The 16938-nt window shown below is 45.6% G+C and overlaps 1 protein-coding gene across 2 annotated transcripts in view; it reads right to left on the reverse strand.

The window, feature by feature from the left end:
• GNG12 (G protein subunit gamma 12) overlaps positions 1–3597 on the reverse strand; it is a 78193-nt gene extending 74596 nt beyond the window's left edge. The window contains exon 1 of one of the 2 annotated variants that reach the window (XM_069738236.1): positions 3461–3597. The gene's annotated coding sequence lies outside the window, so the exon portion shown is untranslated. Of the gene's footprint in view, positions 1–3405 lie in introns of both variants that reach the window. The other variant, XM_069738237.1, reaches the window with a different exon arrangement.
• Positions 3598–16938: the final 13341 nt, after the last annotated feature.

The raw sequence follows: 16938 nt of genomic DNA on the forward strand, positions 1-16938 counted from the left end.
TGTATTTCTGCTGCCTGCAGAGCTGCGCTCCTGTACATCTGGATCAGCAGTGTCCTGCACCTGTTGTCATAAAGCAAGGGGATCTACCCGGGGACAGAACTGTGGTCCTTACAATCTCAGGATCAGTGGGGGTCTTATCCTTGCTATACGCCATCACTTTCGAAGGAGGCAAAACTCCTCATAAATAGCCCACTCACACAACTATATGGTGCAGCCTTTATAATCACATGTATGAAATGTAATGTGCCAACGATGCATGGCACAACATCTGTTAACCTCTTCCTGCCCATCAGGGTGTTTACTTTCACTTCTCAGTGACAAGTTTTATACCCATTTTTGGGTTTGGAACAAAACCTTCGAATCTGACAGTAAATCTGTTCTGACAGCTGTTTGATTAAAGCGATCCGTAATTGGTTTAATATGTGCGGAGTGGATTTCAGAAGTCACGTCAGCCGCATACTAATCCAGCTGTAAATCCCGGAGAATTCACATGAATGATTCTGAAAACTGGATTAATTATAGGCAGAGAGAGAAAAAAGGCGGCAGAGGGGCCTGAACAGATGTGAATTCATCTCCCCTCGCATATTGGAAATTGTGACATCTATGTGATGCAGAATTGGGCGGCAGGTGCCCAGTATGACCTGGTCTCTGCCATAGATTCGGCAAACAGTCCTGGACAAGATAGAAAGGCTGTAATATGATGGGAAGCAGACGGAGCCCATTATAGTCATCGGAGTCTGTCTGGAGCCGCTGGGGTCCAGCACATCTTTTCCTATAATGGAACAGGAAGAATGCAGATATGAACAGAGCCTTGAGCTAACCGCTCATTGCATTTCTGGCCACTATAGGGCATATGCCTTTATAGAAATGTACCCGTCACTGCCCACCGTCTACATGGATGCTTTGGTAAAAAAATAATAAAAAAAATTGCATACTGCATGTTTGTTTTTTTGCAGACAAGTATTAAATGAACCACTTTTGATCCCTTTCAGCAAAAATAAAATGAATGGTTTTGTCAGGAAAAGCTCCAAATCCAGTGCACAAATGCAGGAGTGTGAAGAGGTTTAGGCGGCTTTCCTTCATCTGTCATTCACAGTCGAGTACAGGACGTGATCTCCAGACCGTCCCGAGGGTCTCCGGACCCAAATGCCAAAGCAACAGGTATTTAGTTCAGGTCAGGAGACCCCTGGCCGGTCGGGACATTGCGGTCCACACTCAGATCGTGAATGACAGATGTGTGAAATCGGCCATGGATCAGCAGTGGTGCCCAACCAGCGGCCCTCCAGCAAGACCACAACTCCCAGCAGGCTCTGACAGTATGACGATTTATAAAGCAATGGGGCAATAACAGATGGCAGAAAGGGTTAACAGGCAAGAAAACAAATAGTATGTACCCAGTGTAGTGAAAGTATAACTGCAATACACAGAATAAAAAGTAACATCCAGTAACAAACTTAAAAGGGACGAGAAAAGAAGTAACAAAAGCAAACTGGGATCCATCACCCTGAAAGACGTCAGAAGGGAAAGCGCATGTCTGCAATAACAATACTCAAGGTTAGAGCCTCGCCAAGGAAGCGGCAACCTTCACTTCAAGACAGGGCGAAGGAAACAAAGATAATTAAGCAAACACATGGCAAGCTGCGCCCACAACCTGTGCCAATAGGAACTTGGCAGGGATTGTATGGCAGCGGGAACCAAAAAAAAAAAATCCTAAATCTCTGCTTGATCAATAAGACTCGATGTGGCGGTACGATTCCCACACAGGATTATGTAAGATCGAGGGAACAGGTCACAGTCTGAAATTTAAAGGAGCCGGGCGAGTGCGGAGAAAGGAAGACACTGAGGACAAGGGATTGATCCGGAATCATCTACTGGAGAGGACTGTGCTGGAGTCCGGAATAACTGATGAGAGTGTAGTACAAAACTACACAGAGAAGGCGCTGGACAGTCACAAAACGTGCACTGACCCCAATTACTGCATGTGATGGACGCATCTCGCCAGCAGGCACAAGTGCGGCGCCCGTGCGGAGGCTTCCGAGACACATACTGGCAGGACAATACTTAGATTTACCCTCGGTCAGACAAGTCTCAGGTTATGTGCACACAACAGATTTTTCAGGAGAGATTACACCTGCAAGCCACAAGAATAACCAACAAAAGGTGCCAAAAATAATGGCCATATACAGAGCAACGTCACGACGGCTCACTGTGCACACGCTCACGATTTTTTTTCACTTTTTTTAACCACTTTAAAAGCCATGAAGCAACTAAAAGACGTGACCGTCCGATCTTCAGGCGACGTCCTATTGAAAGCCCAAGTTAGATCATATACACAGTACAGAAATAAATATATAAGCAAAAGTTATACTGAAGCATCTCCTGTAGGTTCTGCCCCTCGCCAGACATCACACTAGATCACCAGGAGTGAGATCACCAAAGAAGCGAAATATTAAGATCTGAGGCCCGAACATCGGAGCGACTGACGATGATGGTCAGAAATGACGGCACAAAGCTACAGGGACGTAAAGTGATCCACAGATCACAATGACAGCTCTGGATCTACCGTCTGACAGACAAGGAAGAATCTAGTGATCTAGCGGGCATTACAAGATTAGTACACAGTGAATCCACCATTAGCAACATTCATGAGGGAATCTTGTTTCCGGAGACCCACAGCATGAGACACATACAAGGGATCCACTATACACCACACAGGAGATCTACAGAAACACCTACAAGGAGATCTGCATTTCCATAAAATATCTAAATTATCAGAGGTCTATAGAGATTCATTAAGAGACTTTAGGATATTCGCAGTTCAATGAGATCCGCTGACATACAATAGGATCTACTGTTACATTGGGTCATCTAAAACAACAGAGGAATCTACAGACATTTGGGATCCACTGAGAGAGCTACAAGAAATGCAAGGATCTATACACTAACTCAATAACATACAAGGTGATCTACAGAATCCTCTAAACATATGGGGGATCTACAGCCGGACATTCAAGGGGGGGGGGGTTAGTGTCCTGGGATCCACTAAATGAAAGACAAAGGGATCAATTCATGGGATCCACTGTCATACATGGGGGGTAAATGACAGAGGATCCATTAACAGAGACCTACAGGTGAGGAGAGATTTAGCATGGGCAGGGGTAGGAGTGGATGGACTGGCAGCACAGGTGATCCACTGGGATCCAGTAAGTGACAGACATACAATGGAGTGGATCCGAGTGATCCAGAGTGGACCGCCTCCGTTCTATGGGATCCAGCGACAACCTGGAGATCTGCAGGTGATCCGGTGACAGCTTGTGAGGCTCCACCAGGTGACATCCAGACGGGGCAGCCGAGGACGAGCGGAGGAGACAGCGCGCACTGACCGGAGGAGACACCGACTCCTACCTGACAGCCCCGAGCCGCGCACAAGTGTCACCAGCTCCGCGCCCGCTGCTCTTACCTCCGCCTGAGCTCCTCCCGGTGACTCCGAGCCGCCGCCCGCTGCCTGGCTCGGTGTCTCTCCGCTGACCTCTCACCCGGCCGCGCCTCGATCTCACTCCTCGGTTGCTAAGGCAGTGAATGCTCGGGAATGCTGGGAAAGATCGTGACGTCAGAAGGAGCCTCCTGGCAGGGCACGGCCACCTTGTCTCAAGCTCCACCCCTTCTGTGTGGGCGTGGTCACCAAGTGAGGAGACTAAGGAAGAAAAAGGCGGGAAAAGGGGAGGGATAGCGGAGACGGCGGTGAGAGGGCGTGAGGTAAAATGACAGTCACGGAAATCCATCATGTGAAGCTCGGCAGCACTATACACAGACACTACACACATACATACACACACTACACACAGACACTACACACATACATACACACACTACACACAGACACTACACACATACATACACACACTACACACAGACACTACACACATACATACACACACCACACACACACTACACACACCACACACACACTACACACACCACACACACACTACACACACACACACTTACTCCCTTTTCCTCCTCTTCTTCCAGGAGATATAACTTTTGTATTTTTTCTCCAGATCAGTGCTATTACAGCGATCCCAAACTTGTGTAGGGTTAAAAATCCAGTCACTCTTGAGACTGCAGAGGTGGCCGGTAACCATGGCAATCATCTGCACACTCCAGAAGTATCAGCCCATTCTTGAGACTCAATGACCTGTCATAAGCCATCAGTATGACTGTAAGCAGAGCGCCACATGAAGACCCCCACAGTCCCTCCCCCACAGGCCCCGGGGCACGAGAATCTCATTAACACAAAACTGAAAATGCAGATTAGACAAGAACCACAAGACGGATTCATCACCAGGGATCATTGTAATCAGTATAACGACACTGTGGATACTAGTGTGCACAATCCTGCTGACAGGTTCCCTTTAGTATAATACTAATATTACTGTGCAAACGTTTTAGGCTGGTGAGGAAAAAATGGTGCAAAGTAAGAAGTTATAAAAACTAGAGGTGATAATAGTTTATTTGTATCAATTAACAAATGCAAAATGAATGAACAAAATGGAAATGTAAGCAAAATGGACTGACCTTTTCCTTCAAAAAAACCCATCCCTTCTTATCGTGACTTGTACAGTTTTTGAAAGAACTCGGCAGGAGGTTGTTCCAAACATCTTGGAGAGCTGACCTCAGATCTGTGTATGATTCTTGTGCGGATCCTTCTGTCTCTTCATGTGATCCCAGACAGACGGGATGATGTGAGATCAGGGGCCCGGGGCTGGATCATCACCTCCAGGATTCCTGGTTATTAATGACACTGGCTGGATGTTGGGGGTTGTTGTCCGGCTGTAGAATAGATTTGGAGCCGATCAGACGCCTCCTGACATTACATGATGGGTCAGTATCTGCCGGGATTTCTCAGCATTCTTACATCACTACTCCTGACCAAATCCACAACTTCATTGCTGAAATGCACAAACTTGCCGGACCCTCCACCGTGTGTCACTACTCCTGCGGACCCTCATTATTGTGCCATCCAGGAACAATCTACTTCTGTTAGAGTCAGATATTTCACATTTTGTCTCTTCTGTCTGGAGCACCTGCTTGCAGTTTTTTGCACCCCAGTTCCTATGTTTTCGTGCATGGTTGAGTCACTTGGCCTTGTTCTCATGTTGAAGGTCTCGCTTTTTGGCCACAATTCTCCATGAAGACGACTTCTGGGCAAACGTCTCTATACAGTAGATGGGTGTCGCTGGTTCCGGTCAGTTCTGAGCTGATGGACTTGCTGGACATCTTCTAATTTCGAAGGGAAGTAACATGATGTGACTTTCATCTGCTGCATTGTTTCCATGACCGACCACTGCATCTACAGTCCTCAGTGTTGCTTATTTTTGTTGGTATCCTCAATGCTGGGAAATACAGGCATATACTTATTTAGGATTACTTTGGCCACGGGAAAAGATTGCCTTATACCACTGCTACATCGCACCTCATTAGGGTCGCACTGTGACCTGCAAGGTTCTGCAACTGCTTCAGACATTTCACAAAATACCCAGGTTGCTCTAAATTTTCACTGTACTTTGTGGGTCACTATGTGACCCTATTCCCCTGCATTGTGTGTCCATATAGCAGTCACATAGAGCAGTGTCTGACTGTATGACCTGTGGGACGGCCAAGGTCTTGTGCAGCCACAGCCTTATTCACATTTACACACCACTACACAATAACACAGACATGCCCCTTCATCAGTCCCTGCAGCGTCCCAGAGAGGAGTCACACATCTGACTAACCAGCTCTTCATTTCAGCAGACTGACATTAGTAGCAGAGTTTACTCCAGTCAGTCCTATTGAAGTGGAAGTTCTTTGATGCTATAGAGTCCTCAGATCAATTAGAGGATATACAGTGGCGCCAATCAATAGGTAGTGTAACCCCTGCACCGCCATAAGATGCTCGACAGCAGGCCGTAATAGCCTCCATTATTCCTAATTGTCTGGGGCAGCCCCAGCAATGAAAAGGACAAAATTACTCCAGGAAAAATGGTAACTTGTCGAAAGCAAAATGCCGAATCTGTATCTCTATATCTTCATTTACACGGGATACACAGGAGTCATAAGAACACCGGATTCATGATCTCTCTATCACACTCCTTTTTTCTTACTCTCTCAATTTCTCCATTTCTTTCTCTTTCCTTTTCTCTATCTCCCATTTTCTCTCTCTCTCTGTCTCTCCCCTTTTCTTTGTATCTCTCACCCTTTTCTATCTTTCTCCCATTTTCTTTCTCCCTTTTTCTTTCTCCCCTTTTCTCTCTTTCTTTCTCTCCTCCTCTCTTGCTTTCTGTACCTCATGTCTGTGTGTCAAAATTGCTTTAATCAGGTACCATATATTAACATGTATATGACAGATAGTCTGATAATCCATCATTCGTTTCTGTTACAGAAGATAACAAAACAAAAAACAATTGCAATGCATCTTCCATGTGACATTTAGTATCCAGGTGTTGTTTTGGAAGAGGAACTTTGTGGCCCCCACAGGCAGCAGGGCTCAGGTGTGACTGCTCCTTCTGCCTTTTATTGCAATCTGTGTTCACAAACATTTGTCCAGACAGAAAATATACATAAATGAGCGTTACAGAATAAAGCTACACATTAGATAGCTGTTAGCCAATTGATCACTTAGTTATCTAAACATTGGCAGCGACGGAGAATTATAATTGTTATTTATCTAGTTCATTTATATATTATTATTATTTATTGTTATAGCGCCATTTATTCCATGGCGCTTTACATGTGAGGAGGGGTATACATAATAAAAACAAGTACAATAATCTTAAACAATACAAGTCATAACTGGTACAGGAGGAGTGAGGACCCTGCCCGCGAAGGCTCACAATCTACAAGGGATGGGTGAGAATACAGTAGGCGAGGGTAGAGCTGGTCATGCAGCGGTTTGGTCGATCGGTGGTTACTGCAGGTTGTAGGCTTGTCGGAAGAGATGGGTCTTCAGCTTCTTTTTGAAGGTTTCGATGGTAGGCGAGAGTCTGATATGTTGGGGTAGAGGGTTCCAAAGTAGGGGTGATATGCAAGAGAAATCTTGTATACGATTGTGGGAAGAGGAGATAAGAGGGGAGTAGAGAAGGAGATCTTGTGAGGATCGGAGGTTGCGTGCAGGAAAGTACCGGGAGACGAGATCACAGATGTATGGAGGAGACAGGTTGTGGATGGCTTTGTACGTCATGGTTAGGCTTTTGTACTGGAGTCTCTGGGTAATGGTGAGCCAGTGAAGGGATTGACAGAGGGGAGAATCTGGGGAATAGCAGGGGGACAGGGGGACAGGTGGATTAGTCGGGCAGCAGAGTTTAGAAGAGATTGGAGGGGTGCGAGAGTGTTAGAGGGGAGGCCACAGAGCAGGAGGTTGCAGTAGTGAAGGCGAGAGATGATGAGGGCATGGACTAGGGTTTTTGAAGATTCTTGGTTGAGGAATGAACGGATTTGGATATACAGATATATAGTGTATATATATATATATATATATATATATATATATATATATATACATTTTTTATTTTTTTTCCTAGACAACTCCTGTTACTTTCACTTTTCTTAATATTCTGTAAGTATAATCCCAACACAACAGGTAATCTTGAGGAATTATCAGAACAGACCTGCCCTACCCAGACAGGCAGAACCTGACTTGTGTGATCAGCAGCCAAAACCTTTCTGTGTTGTCACAAATGTTCATAGGTCATAATAGGTTTCTGTAACCAGTATTTTCCATGGAACATTAGGTGAAGTAGATAGGAAATCCTCCCTAAAGACAAATATTTTGATCTCCAGGAACATCTTAAAATGTGATTCTCTTTTTAACAACAAATCTCACTTGACATTTCCATGTGTTGTAGAGCTAATTTTCAGCTCCGACATAGCCCTGCTGTCTGGTTTCATGCTTCGTCTGTTTCTTTAAATGAGTATTCTGCTGCCTTTGAACAGTTTACAGAGGGAAGAGTTCCTTGTAAAACAAGCAGTATTTACCACTGGAATCCGCCAGCGCTGATTCTTTGATTGTTCCGACCACTAGGGGTGTAATGATTGCTGTCGCAGAGGGTGCGAGTGAGACCGGGCCTGTGATGGAGGCGGGCCGACCGACTCCAGTGCCTATTTCAGCTGGCAGTGCGTACAAGGATGCACACCCAGCTGAGATGTATTGTGGTGCAGACACCTGCGGACTCCCTGCACTGCAATACACACCACTGGGCAATCAGAGGCTGGCAGCTGAAGTCGGCAGGAGGTGCATGGCAGTGACGTCATACATTGCCTATCACAGGCATGTCGATGTCAGCTATCGGCCTGTGCGGCGGCTATAGAAGATTACGCTGCACGTCATGGCAGCGGGGGAAGGTAAGGAGAATGAGGTTTCTTATGCATTAGAGGACAGCGGCAGAACAGGGCATATATATACCAGGTAGAAACCCAGGATTGGGGGCATATATACCAGGAAGGGGCCTAGGATGGGGGAGATTAGTACAGGGTGGGTAGAGATATATGAGGATGGAACCCAGGATGGGGGGGGGTCATATTTACCAGGATGGGGGACATACACAGACTACCGTTCAAAAGTTTAGGGTCACTTAGAAATTTCCTTATTTTTGAAAGAAAAGCACAGTTTTTTTTCCAATGAAGCTAACATTAAATGATTCAGAAATACACTCTATACATTGTTAACGTGGTAAATGACTAGTCTAGCTGCAAACATCTGGTTTGTAATGCAATATTTTCATAGGTGTATAGAGGCCCATTTCCAACAACCATCACCCCAGTGTTCTTATGGTACTTTGTGTTTGCTAACTGTGTAAGAAGGCTAATTGATGGTTAGAATACCCTTGAAAACCCTTGTGCAAGTATGTTAGCACAGCTGAAAACAGTTTGGCTGATTAGAGAACCTATAAACCCGACCTTCCTTTGAGCTAGTTGAGAATCTGGAGCATTACATTTGTTGGTTCCATTAAACTCTCAAAATGTCCAGAAAAAAAAGAACTTTCATGTGAAACTCAACAGTCTATTCTTGTTCTTAGAAATGAAAGTTATTCCGTTGGAGAAATGTTCAAGAAACTGACGATTTCCTACAACGGTGTGTACTACTCCCTTCAGAGGAGAGCACAAACAGGCTCTAACCAGAGTAGAAAGAGAAGTGGGAGGCCCCGCTGCACAACTGAGGAACAAGACAAGTACATTAGAGTCTGTAGTTTGAGAAATCAACGCCTCACAGGTCCTCAACTGGCAGCTTTATTAAATAGTACACGCAAAATGCCAGTGTCAACGTTTACAGTGAAGAGGCGACTCCGGGATGCTGGCCTTCAGGACAGAGTGGCAAAGAAAAAGCCATATCTGAGACTGGCTAATAAAAGGAAACAATATGGGCTAAAGAGCACAGACATTGGACAAAGAAAGATTGGAAAAAAGTGTTATGGACAGACAAATCCAAGTTTGAAGTGTTTGGATCACACAGAAAAACATTTGTGAGATGCAGAACAACTGAAAAGACGCTGGAAGAGTGCCTGACACCATCTGTCAAGCATGGTGGAGGTAATGTGATGGTCTGCGGTTGCTTTGGTGCTGGTAAAGTGGGAGATTTGTACAAGATAAAAGGGATATTGAATAAAGAAGGCTATCACTCCATTTTGTAATGCCATGCCATACCCTGTGGACAGCGCTTGATTGGAGCCAATTTCATCCTACAACAGGACAATGACCTAAAGCACACCTCCAAATTATGCAAGAACTATTTAGGGAAGAAGCCGGCAGCTGGTATCTATCTGTAATGGAGCGGCCAGCGCAGTCACCAGATCTCAGCCCCATTGAGCTGTTGTGGGAACAGCTTGACCGTATGGTGCAAAAAGTGCCCATCAAGCCAAACCGACTTGTGGAGGGGCTTCTGGAAGCATGGGGGGAAATGTCTCCAGATTACCTGAGCAAATTAACTGCTAGAATGCCAAAGGTCTGCAATGCTGGAATTGCTGCAAATGGAGCATTCTTTGAGGAAAGCAAAGTTTGAAGGAGAAAATTATTATTTCAAATAAAAATATTTTTTTCGAACCTTAATGTCTGGACTAGATTTTCAATTCATTTGGCAGCTCATTTGATTAATAAAAGTAGGAGTTTTCATGGAAAACACAAAACTGTCTGGGTGACCCTAAACTTTTGAACGGTAGTGTATATACATGGAAGGGCCCAGGATGGGGAACATATGCACCAGGAGGGGAAACATATATATCAGGAAGGGGCCAAGGATGTGGGACATTAGTACAGGATGGGGACATATAAACGAGGAAGGAACCCAGGAATCTGGCATATATGCCAGGAAGGGGCTCAGGATAGAGGACATATATATCTGGAAGGAGCCCAGGATGGTGGACATATAAACCTGTAAGGGGTCCAGGATGGGGGACATTATGGCTGAATTCACACGATGCGGATTTAGTGCGGATTTTAGTAGCCTATGGGTATGTGCACACGCTGCGGATCCGCAGTGGATTGGCCGCTGCAGATTCGCAGCAGTTTTCCCTGAGTTTACAGTACCATGAAAACCTATGGAAAACAAAATTTGCAGTTCACATGCTGCGGAAAAAAACATGCTGAAACGCTTTGTTGTTTATTCCGCAGCATGTCAATTATTTGTGCGTATTGCGCAGCGGTTTACACCTGCTCCATAAAAGGAATCTGCAGGTGTAAAACCGTAAAAAAAAATGCGGTAAATCCGCAGTGCGGATTTCCTGCGGATTTACCAAAGTCAGTCTGGAAAAATCCACAAGACTTTCCGCAACGTGTGCATGTAGCCTACTACTAGTGATGAGCAAGTATGCTCATTACTCGAGTTTCTCCGAGCGTGCTCTGGTGGTCTCAGAGTATTTCGGCATGCTCGGAGATTTAGTTTATGTCGGCGCAGCTGCATGATTTGTGGCTGCTAGACAGCTTGAATACATGTGGGGATTGCCTGTTGCACAATCTACACTCAATCACGTTGAAGCTTACATAAATGAATCATTTCCCCTTATACATCTGGATGATTAGCAATAGAAAAATGACCCCAATTTGTAAATCTTTATTACATAGACTTATTAAATTCACACCAAACAGGAAAAAGAGCGGTAATTCCCGGGGTCTGCCACAGAGTGAAGACGAGGGTGTATGTTCTCTGAATCTTTATTCAATAACACATACCCTCTCTGCTTCCTACCCCATTGTTTTTTAGGGGATTCCCCTTGTTCCTATTTTCTCTGCAAATCCAGATAATTAGGAAATGTTTCCATATAGATCTGTCTACACCTTTCTGTACATATTTTAGATTTGTGCAATAATAGTAGTTTTCCTCTTACTGCTGTATATTTTGGTTGCTGTTGTAGAGAACATTTTATTCCCTGTCTCTGTTCACAAAACACAAACCAAGAAATGCTTTGTATCACCATGTTTGGTGAAACGATGCAGAGAAATACAACAGGAATGTGATTTCCTTTCTCTGTTTCATGAGTGGGAGATGGAATGAATGATCAGATACAAGAAATGTATTATTTTGTGTGCTTTAGAAATGGTACAACTACCCCCAGCATCTATTCATAGACGTACAAGAATCCGATACATAGTCGTACACGTCAGATATAAAGTAGTTCAGCTCTGCTGCAGCAATTAGTACTGTGATCTGATCAGAGTTTGAGCCGAGTATAATTTTATTGTGATCGGATTCTCCCGCATGCAAAAATTGCAGCACAGGTCCGGAGAAGACAGAGAACTTCATTTCTCTTTTGTCTGAATAGATCAGACTGCATGGGTGACATCCCAGCGCAGTCCGATGTTTCACACACATCCATAGACTGGCATGGGTATGCGTGATTTGATTTTCATTGCCACTCACAGCAGGCTTTGACTTTTTTCTCATTTCGAATCGGCATGATAAAATAATTGCAGATCTGCACTGCCCCATAGTATGACATTGGGCGGAGTGTTATGCGATAAAACATCATATAGCACTCTGCTGATGAATACGCTTGTGGAAGCGAGCCCTAATGGTGTGTTCAGACTGAGATTTTGTCAAGGATTTATAACTATTCTGCTACAATATTCACATCAAAAACCACGTCAAATACATTCTTTGAATACATTCCTGACTGATTTTAATGGTAAAATCTCCTTTAGGACAGTCTCACACGTCCAGATAATTCCAGTACCGGAAAAGTCGGTACCGGAATTATCCATGTCCGTGTGCTCCTGTGGTACATCAGTGTGGCACACGTGCGCCGCCCGTGTGCCGACTGGGTACCACACGGAACGTGCAGGAGACAGCGCTAGAGATAAGCGCTGTCCCCTGCATCTGGTGCTGAAGCGGCCATTCATATCTTCTCTCCAGCAGCGTTCGCTGGAAAGAAGATATGAAAAATCTTTTTTTTTTGTCCTCGTGTTTAAAATAAAGATCCCTGTCCCCTCCCCCCTCCCACCCCCTGTGCGCCCCCCCGCTGTAACTAAAATACTCACACGCTCCCTCGCAGCGTCATGTCCTCGCCGCACCTTCTCCTGTATGAGCGGTCACGTGGTGCCGCTTATTACAGTAATGAATATGCGGCTCCACCCCTATTAGTAGTAAAAAGAAAATGAATCAGATTTTCATCAGTGTTTTATCTTTGTGTCAGTTTTTACCATCAGTGTTTTATCAGTAATTTTCTCGTATGCTTAAAAAGAAGATTGCAAATCCTCTCCCAACCAGTACAATGTCAGTAACAGACAGCACACGGAGGGAACCTATGTGCCGTCTGTGATTTTCCCAGACCCTGAGACTTTTGAGGGTATGTGCACACGTTGCAGATTCCATTGCGGATTTTTCCACTCGGATTCTGCAGAATCCGCAGGTAAAAATACCTGCGTTTTACCTGCGGACTCCCTGTGAGTTTTCTGCGGATTTTGTGCAGATTTCGCCTGCGTTTTTACACCTGCGGAATCCTACAACGAAACAACTAAAAGGCTGCGGAATCCGCACAAAGAATTGACATGCTGCAGAAAATAAACCGCTGCGTTTCTGCGTGGAAGTTTCAGCAGCATGGGCACAGCGGATTTGGTTTTCCATAGGTTAACATAGTACTGTACAACACATGGAAAACTGCTGCGAATCTGCAGGGCCAAATCCACTGGGGATCCGCAGCCAAATCCGCAACGTGTGCACATAGCCTAAAGGTGATTTTGATTTGTAACTCGGATCTGAAGTGTCCAGAAAGTGAGCAAAACTTGGACATTACCACAGCTAAGGCTACGTTCACACTAGCGTTGTGCGCCGCTGCGTCGGCGACGCAACGCACGCAAAAACGCTGCGTTTTTCGACGTGTGCGTCGTTTTTTGACGAAAATCGGACGCAAGAAAAATGCAACTTGTTGCGTTTTCTTGGTCCGACGCTAGCGTCAAAAAAGACGCACGTGTCGGAAAACGCAACAAGCAAAAACGCATGCGTCCCCCATGTTAAACATAGGGGCGCATGACGCGTGCGTCGCCGCTGCGTCGCCCGACGCTAGCGCGACGCACACTAGCCGAACGCTAGTGTGAACGTAGACTAAGCGAAAAGACTGGATATCAAAACCCGAGGACCTGTTGTACAGTTGCCATCACGGTAACCCATCTTGGTGAGCCAAGAGACAGTGCCTGCTTGGGAGTACCGCTGGTGATTTTGTGGTGAGCCAAGAGACAGTGCCTTTTTTGGAGTACCGCTAGTGATTTTGTGGTGAACCAAGAGACAGTGCCTGCTTGGGAGTACCGCTAGTGATTTTGTGGTGAGCCAAGAGACAGTGCCTCCTTTGGAGCACCGCTAGTGATTTTGTGGTGAGCCAAGAGACAGTGCCTCCTTGGGAGTACCGCTAGTGATTTTGTGGTGAGCCAAGAGACAGTGCCTGCTTGGGAGTACCGCTAGTGATTTTGTAGTGAGCCAAGAGACAGTGCCTGCTTGGGAGTACCACTAGTGATTTTGTGGTGAGCCAAGAGACAGTGCCTGCTTGGGAGTACCGCTAGTGATTTTGTGATGAGCCAAGAGACAGCGCCTCCTTGGGAGTACTGCTAGTTATTTTGTGGTGAGCCAAGAGACAGTGCCTGCTTGGGATTACTGCTAGTTATTTTGTGGTGAGCCAAGAGACAGCGCCTCCTTGGGAGTACCGCTAGTTATTTTGTGATGAGCCAAGAGACAGCGCCTGCTTGGGAGTACCGCTAATGATTTTGTGGTGAGCCAAGAGACAGCGCCTGCTTGGGAGTACCACTAGTGATTTTGTGGTGAGCCAAGAGACAGAGCCTGCTTGGGAGTACCGCTAATGATTTTGTGGTGAGCCAAGAGACAGTGCCTCCTTGGGAGTACCGCTAGTGATTTTGTGGTGAGCCAAGAGACAGTGCCTGCTTGGGAGTACCGCTAGTTATTTTGTGGTGAGCCAAGAGACAGTGCCTGCTTGGGAGTACCGCTAATGATTTTGTGGTGAGCCAAGAGACAGCGCCTCCTTGGGAGTACCGCTAGTGATTTTGTGGTGAGCCAAGAGACAGAGCCTGCTTGGGAGTACCACTAGTGATTTTGTGGTGAGCCAAGAGACAGTGCCTGCTTGGGAGTACTGCTAGTTTTTTTGTGGTGAGCCAAGAGACAGTGCCTGCTTGGGAGTACTGCTAGTTATTTTGTGGTGAGCCAAGAGACAGTGCCTGCTTGGGAGTACCGCTAATGATTTTGTGGTGAGCCAAGAGACAGCGCCTCCTTGGGAGTACCGCTAGTGATTTTGTGATGAGCCAAGAGACAGTGCCTGCTTGGGAGTACTGCTAGTTATTTTGTGGTGAGCCAAGAGACAGAGCCTGCTTGGGAGTACCACTAGTGATTTTGTGGTGAGCCAAGAGACAGAGCCTGCTTGGGAGTACCACTAGTGATTTTGTGGTGAGCCAAGAGACAGAGCCTGCTTGGGAGTACCACTAGTGATTTTGTGGTGAGCCAAGAGACAGTGCCTCCTTGGGAGTACCGCTAGTGATTTTGTGGTGAGCCAAGAGACAGTGCCTCCTTGGGAGTACCGCTGTTGTGAATTCTGTGACTGAATTCACTCCTGTGGTCACAAGTGGTACTGCAGCTTCTGAGCTTCCTCCCTCAGGTGTTCTGGTGAGCTCGTTAACTGCTTCATTACTTAACTCCGCCTGATGCTGCTATCCTTGCTCCTTGTCAATGTTTCAGTGTTGGATCTGAGCTTCTCCTGATTGTTCCTGTGACCTGCTGCTCTGTATAGCTAAGTGCCTTTTGCTTTTTTGTTGCTTTTTTTCTGTCCAGCTTGTCTTTTGTTTTGCTGGAAGCTCTGAGACGCAAAGGGTGTACCGCCGTGCCGTTAGTTCGGCACGGTGGTTTTTTTTTGCCCCCTTTGCGTGGTTTTGCTTTAGGGTTTTTTGTAGACTGCAAAGTTCGCTTTACTGTCCTCGCTCTGTCCTAGAATATCGGGCCCCACTTTGCTGAATCTATTTCATCCCTACGTTTTGTCTTTTCATCTTACTCACAGTCATTATATGTGGGGGGCTGCCTTTTCCTTTGGGGAATTTCTCTGGGGCAAGTCAGGCCTATTTTTCTATCTTCAGGCTAGCTAGTTTCTTAGGCTGTGCCGAGTTGCCTAGGTAGTTGTTAGGCGCAATCCACAGCCGCTTTTAGTTGTGTTTAGGATAGGATCAGGTGTGCAGTCTACAGAGTTTCCACGTCTCAGAGCTCGTTCTTGTATTTTTGGGTATTTGTCAGATCACTGTGTGCGCTCTGATCGCTAAGTACACTGTGTTTCTGGATTGCCTTCATAACACCTGTCATTAGCAAACATAACAGTACAAGGAGCCAAACTAATGATTCTCAATAGAGGGAAAGAAAAAGTTCTGACATCATTTTTTTTTTTTCTGCTCTGTGTTCACTTTTTTTTTTCCCCTAGACATTTGGGTGATTCTGGACACAGGTGTGGACATGGATATTCAGGGTCTGTGCTCTTCAATGGATAATCTCGTTATAAATGTACAAAAAATTCAAGATACTATTGATCAGAAATCTATGTTAGAACCAAGAATTCCTATTCCTGATTTGTTTTTTGGAGATAGAACTAAGTTTCTAAGTTTCAAAAATAATTGTAAGCTATTTCTGGCCTTGAAACCTCATTCTTCTGGTAATCCTATTCAACAGGTTTTGATTATTATTTCTTTTTTGCGCGGCGACCCTCAAGACTGGGCATTTTCTCTTGCGCCAGGAGACCCTGCATTGAGTAGTGTCGATGCGTTTTTCCTGGCGCTCGGATTGCTGTACGATGAGCCTAATTCAGTGGATCAGGCTGAGAAAAATTTGCTGGCTTTGTGCCAGGGTCAGGATGCTATAGAAGTATATTGTCAGAAATTTAGGAAATGGTCAGTACTCACTCAGTGGAGTGAATCTGCGCTGGCAGCTTTGTTCAGAAAGGGTCTCTCTGAGGCTCTTAAGGATGTCATGGTGGGATTTCCTATGCCTGCTGGTTTGAATGAGTCTTTGTCTTTGGCCATTCAGATCGGTCGACGCTTGCGCGAGCGTAAATCTGTGCACCATTTGGCGGTACTGCCTGAGGTTAAACCTGAGCCTATGCAGTGCGATAGGACTATGACTAGAGTTGAACGGCAGGAATACAGACGTCTGAATGGTCTGTGTTTCTACTGTGGTGATTCCACTCATGCTATGTCTGATTGTCCTAAGCGCACTAAGCGGTCCGCTAGGTCTGCCGTCATTGGTACTGTACAGTCCAAATTCCTTCTGTCCATTACCTTGATATGCTCTTTGTCGTCGTTTTCTGTCATGGCGTTTGTGGATTCGGGCGCTGCCCTGAATCTGATGGATTTGGATTATGCTAAACGTTGTGGGTTTTTCTTGGAGCCTTTGCGGTGTCCTATTCCATTGAGAGGAATTGATGCTACACCTTTGGC

This window comes from Ranitomeya imitator, chromosome 8 (genome assembly GCF_032444005.1).
Source record: "Ranitomeya imitator isolate aRanImi1 chromosome 8, aRanImi1.pri, whole genome shotgun sequence".
Classification (NCBI taxonomy): domain Eukaryota; kingdom Metazoa; phylum Chordata; class Amphibia; order Anura; family Dendrobatidae; genus Ranitomeya; species Ranitomeya imitator.